The following is a 6,000-nucleotide window of genomic DNA, read 5'->3' as shown; positions in this document are numbered from 1 at the left end:
TTTGGATGGGTACTGCAAAAGTACCCTCAAAAAAAAGTGTGTGGCTTTTTTCTTCTCACTTTTCAACTGAGACACAGCATATGCACAGTAAATGCATAAAGTGCACTTTTTAAACTGTGCAACTGGATGGACTTCTCTAGGTGTATACACCTGTGTGACCACCATGTAGATCAAGATATCCACCATTTCTAAACACCCCAGAAGTTCCCTTTTATGCCTTCACAGCACATACCCCTCCCCTAGAGATCACCACTGTCCTGACTTCCATAATTATTAGTTATTTTTGCCCTTATATATAAAATCACACACTATATTCCCTTTTGTGTCTGGCTTCTGTGACTTGACATATTGTTTATATTTATCCATGTGGTTATGTGTATCCAGTGTCCATTCTTTTGTTACTGTTACATAGTACTCTATTGTATGAGCATCCCAGTTTGTCTCTCCCTTCACTTTTTGGTGAGTAATTTAAGTTGTTTGCACTTTCTTGGCTGTTATGAATAAAGTGGCTGCAAACCTTTGTGAGCAAGTCTTTTGGTGGACTTATGTTTACATTTTCCTAGGAGTGATATGGGTGGCTCAGAGAGTGTGTTAAACTTTTTATTAGAAGCTACAAAAAGTTTTCCAAAGATGTCAAACCTGTTTGTTGTCCCACCAGCTGTGTAAATTGGAACCCCCACTCATAGTGTATGAGAGTATCATACACTGGATTGTGATGCATACTTCACTTTCTGTCTTCCCAAATGATTATAGGAACTGTGTCTGTCTTGTTTGGTACCTATCAAGGCAGATGCTCAATAAGTATTTGTGGAATTAGATTCATAATTAAGGGGCTACTGTGTATTATGCCTAAAGGTCTCTATCACACAATTTGAAGAGTTAACATATGTCACTGTGGACAAATTGTTACAGGTGTGGATGTGTCATTACCCTAAAGATGGTCCCAGTTTGTTATGGGTAGAACTGTGGCTTATTCACTGTTCTATCTTCTATGGCATAGAGCTGGACACAGAGGAAGTGCCTGTAATGACCGACATTCTATACATGGTACGATAATTGGTAAAAAGAATGTCAGACCTTCCTTAAACCTTTACTCACTGTCACTTCTGGACTGGGGTTGAAAGGAGGCAGAGAGGGATCCTCTTTTACCACTCATTAACTACACAGCTACTGGCCCTCATATTAGGAAATATTCCCCCCAACCTCTGGTCCACAACCTGATTTCTGTTTTTTTTTTCTTTCCCACATGTATAAGGTGATGTATTGCAGCATTTATTTGAAAGAGCAAAAGTTTGGAAACCATTTTTAGGGAACCTCCTTTGAAAAGTTCTGGTATAGGGATCCCTGGGTGGCGCAGCGGTTTGGCGCCTGCCTTTGGCCCAGGGCGCGATCCTGGAGACCTGGGATCGAATCCCACATCGGGCTCCCGGGGCATGGATCCTGCTTCTGTCTCTACCTCTCTCTCTCTCTCTCTCTCTCTGTGACTATCATAGATAAATAAAAATTAAAAAAAAGAAAAGTTCTGGTATAGCCATACCATGGAATACAATGCAGCCTTTGAAAAAAGGAAGCTCTTTGTATCCTGTGTATTGTTGAATGTGACACGACAAAAACAATAACAAAAAAGTCAAGGTGCAGAAGAGTATGTCTTGTACACTACCATCTGCAGTCAATAAAGGGTGAGGAGAGGACTTGGGAAGAATATTTTCTGGATGGAAGACAGCTAGAATCTGAGCCAGCTCACTATGAGTCTTCTACAAACTCATTTCTTCAGTCCATGAAAGACCCAGATGATGCTGGCTGGGGAAGTCTGACCCACAAAGTATCCCCCTCTGTCTCTACTCCCGAAAGGGCCAGTGTCTGAAGATTGGATGGAGCCTGTTACACTAGGTCTTCATTCTTCCCCTGTAACTGTTTCTAAAGTTTTCCATTCCTCTGGGAATTTGTGGGCTGAGTAATTTTTTAAATCTTTCTTGCATGAACTAGGCCTTCATCAAAATTCACTGCAACTCATATTCATTTCCGTTTCTAGTCCCATTGCTGTCTACAACCAAGCATGATGGATGAGTTGGCTAACATTTTAAAGGCAAGAATGACATCCATCTACCTGTGTATCTATCTACTTGTCTGTCTGTCTATCCATCCACCCTTCCATTTTATCTATCCATTCTTCCATATAACCATCTATCCAGCCTGTCCGACATGAGTGCCTCCACCCTGTTAATGGAGCATATTCTTCACTCTTGCCCGTTCCCCACATCTAAGTGTTATGTATGGGGTGTAAGCAAAAATCCTCAAACTCATTTTTATGATGAATACTAGGTTAACATAAGTAAATCTTGGAAACTTGGGAATTTGCCAGTCCCAAGTTTTTGTTTAATTTACATAACTATTTGCATAGGATTACATATGTTAAGGAAACATCTGTAGTTTTCTTATATATTTAGATGAGATGAATTTTCTCAATATTTGAAGTTACCACTTACTCGTGTCTTCTGGGTCCTTTTTTTTTTTTTAAGATTTTATATATTTATCCATGAGAGACACAGAGAGATACACAGAGAGAGGCAGAGACACAGGCAGAGGGAGAAGCAGGCTCCATGCAGGGAGCCCGATGTGGGACTTAATCCCGGGTCTCTAGGATCACGCCCTGGGCTGAAGGCAGCGCTAAACCGCTTAGCCACCCGGGATGCCCCTGGGTCTTTTTTTTTATACTCACACCAGAGTCCTCCAGTGCAGGGCCCTGAGGGCCATATGCCTCCCCCTTTTCTATGAACCTCACTTTGAGAATACCCTGCCAATAGTATGGTGAGCTGGAGAATGGAAGCAGGATTCCTTCTCATTTCCTTTTCAGACAACCAAGCCCTCCCTAATCAGAGCCGAAGGGTCCTAGAAGTTGGGATCACAATATATTTTCAAATATATGGGGGAAATTTTAGAGAGCAATAGAGTGAAGCAGCTTTACTGAGGAATGTAATGAGTTGTGAAGTCTTCTGGAGAGATGTGGCAACAACATAGACAACCAAGCTCGGTTTTGTATATTGATTTTCCTGAGAGTAAGGTCAACCTGTGTACCTAAGATCTCTTAAAGTCACCATTTATAACAGCACTCTTCTCCATCATTCTGGGATGCTTACTTTGAACTCTCAACATGTCCTGATATACCTTAGCCTTTAAAAAACAAGTGAATACATGAATGAGGCATGGCCGGGATTAGGGGGGCAGAATCTCCTCTTCCAAGCATTGTTGTACCCTCATTGAAGAAGTATGTGACTGAATGAGCCATTCATTCAGCCAAAATACATTCAGTCCTGTATTGTGCATAGTGGGCAAATGTGTAGTTCCCCCCTCTGCCACCTACTAGTCCATTTTTAACAGCATCCTCATTTTTTTTGCAGAATGACTTCTCTCCCGCTGGGGGGTGTTCTTGGTGGGATGGTAAATCCAAGCTCCTATCCTACCACTATCAAAACCAGAGGGCTTGGGATGCCTGGGTGGCTCAGCGGTTGAGTGGTTGAGCGTCTGCCTTAGGCCCAGGGTGTGATCCTGGAGACCAGGGATCGAGTCCCACATTAGGCTCCCTGCATGGAGCCTGCTTCTCCCTCTGCCTGTGTCTCTGCCTCTCTCTCTCTCTCATGAATAAATAAATACATAAAATATTTTTTAAAAAAGAATGTATGCAAGACCAAAAGGCTCCCTGAAGGTTTCTTCTGCCACATTTCTCATCTGACTGCTTAGTACAGCATAAAATTTAAGCTCAGCTGATCAGAAGCAGTCTCGCGAGACTCTGAATCTTAAACTGACAACATGAGGATAGAAGAAATTACTCTTTATTTTTCTCAGGTTTGATGCCCTTACAAGATGTTTCTTGGCTAGGAAGCTACCTGTATGGTTCCTGATTTGTAGACCTCTTTTTTTTTCAAGCCCTATTCTTTAACCTTCCCATAACTTATATGAGTTCCCCAAACTCTTTCCACCAATTCCCTTCCCCTTGGGTAACCAGAACTGACAATATTGTCAATTTAAAGACATTTTGTTTGTTTCTGGCCACCAAAGAACCTTTAATGAAACATTGTGCCAAGCACTGACTGTATAGCAATTGACAAGGCAGACAAGAATTCTGCCCTCATGAGGCTCATGTATGAGTGGGTAACATAGGTTTACTTAGCACTAAGATAGGAAACCCTAGGGATACCTAGGTGGCTCAGCGGTTGAGCATTTGCCTTTGGCTCAGGGCGTGATCCTGGGATCTGGGATCTAGTCCCTCATTAGGCTCCCTGCGGTGAGCCTGCTTCTCCCTCTGCCAACGTCTCTGCCTCTATCTCTCTGTGTGTCTCTCATGAACAAATAAATAAATCATTAAGAAATTTAAAAAAAAAGAAATCCTAGATAAGGGTCACCTGAGTGGCTCAGTGGTTGAGTGTCTGCCTTTGGCTCAGGTTGTGATCCCAGGGTCCTGGGATCGAGTCCTACATTAGGATCCCCTCAGGGAGCCTGCTTCTCCCTTTGCCTATGTCTCTGCCTCTCTCTGTGTGTCTCTCATGAATAAATAAATAAAATCTTAAAAAAAAAAGAAACCCTAGATAAGGAAGTCAGCTATTGCTTTCATATACTCTGTATTGTAGACCATTCATTCATTTACCCATGCATATGATGAATATGTATGGTATCAGATATTCTAAGAATGAATTTAATCCATCTCTTTGTTTTGTCTAATCAACAGAAGTATAACTAGGTCCTTTCTCCATTGCTTCAAACTCATCATGTCCCCTAAATACTTGAGGGTCAGGATGAGAAAGACATCGATTAACCATAGGCTTGAGCCATCAAAGATACAAGCCTTACCTCCTCTTACCCTTCCAACCACCGACCCTCCCATATTTCTGGGTTCAGGGGAAGTGGACCATCACACATGGTCACCGTCACCTTTGGGACTTCTGACAAAACAAGTAAAGATTCAGGTACCAGGCAGGAGCTTCCTCAAACTTGGTCCAGATAAAGTTTAGTACTGTTTAGCATTTTGGGGCTTGCCCACAGGGTGTCTAAGACACAGCAGAGAATAAGAAGACAGAGCCCATACCCTGAAGCTCCAAAGGGGTTTTGTAGATTTTCTGGCTCCTACTTCATACAGAGCATTTGCCTGTGATATTGAGAAATGAGATCCTGCCTTACCAAAGCTGCTCCCTTCCAAACCTAGAATACTCCATGTTGGGCTGGCAAGACTGGGAACCTCAAAACAGCCACCCCAGGCTGGCAACCTCCCAATAACGCTGCCTTGCCGCCCCACCCCCATCTTCCCACCAATGCTGCCTTGCCACCCTACCCTAACTTAGTTTACAAGACCTGTAACCCTTGCCATAATCATAATGCCACCCTGCCCCCATCTTCCCGCTGAAAACTTTTTTTTTCAATGTACAATTTATTTATTTTTATTGGTGTTCAATTTGCCAATGTATAGCATAGCACCCAGTGCTCATCCCATCAAGTGCCCCCCTCAGTGCCCGTCACCCAGTCACCCCCACCCCCTGCCCTCCTCCCCCTCCACCACCCCTAGTTCGTTTCCCAGAGTTAGGAGTCTCTCATGTTCTGTCTCCCTCTCTGATATTTCCCACTCATTTTTTCTCCTTTCCCCTTTATTCGCTTTCACTATTTTTTATATTCCCCAAATGAATGAGGCTGTATAATGTTTGTCCTTCTCCGATTGACTTACTTCACTCAGCATCATACCCTCCAGTTCCATCCACGTTGAAGCCAATGGTGGGTATTCGTCGTTTCTAATGGCTGAGTAATATTCCATTGTATACATAAACCACATCTTCTTTATCCATTCATCTTTCGATGGACACCGAGGCTCCTTCCACAGTTTGGCTATTGTGGACATTGCTGCTAGAAACATCGGGGTGCAGGTGTCCCGGCATTTCACTGCATCTGTATCTTTGGGGTAAATCCCCAGCAGTGAAAACTCTTTATAGCCCCCCAACCCCCACCCCGCGGTTTGCC

This window comes from Vulpes vulpes, chromosome X, assembly GCF_048418805.1.
Source record: "Vulpes vulpes isolate BD-2025 chromosome X, VulVul3, whole genome shotgun sequence".
NCBI classification, from domain to species: Eukaryota; Metazoa; Chordata; class Mammalia; order Carnivora; family Canidae; genus Vulpes; species Vulpes vulpes.
Note: the sequence above shows the minus strand (reverse complement) of the source record.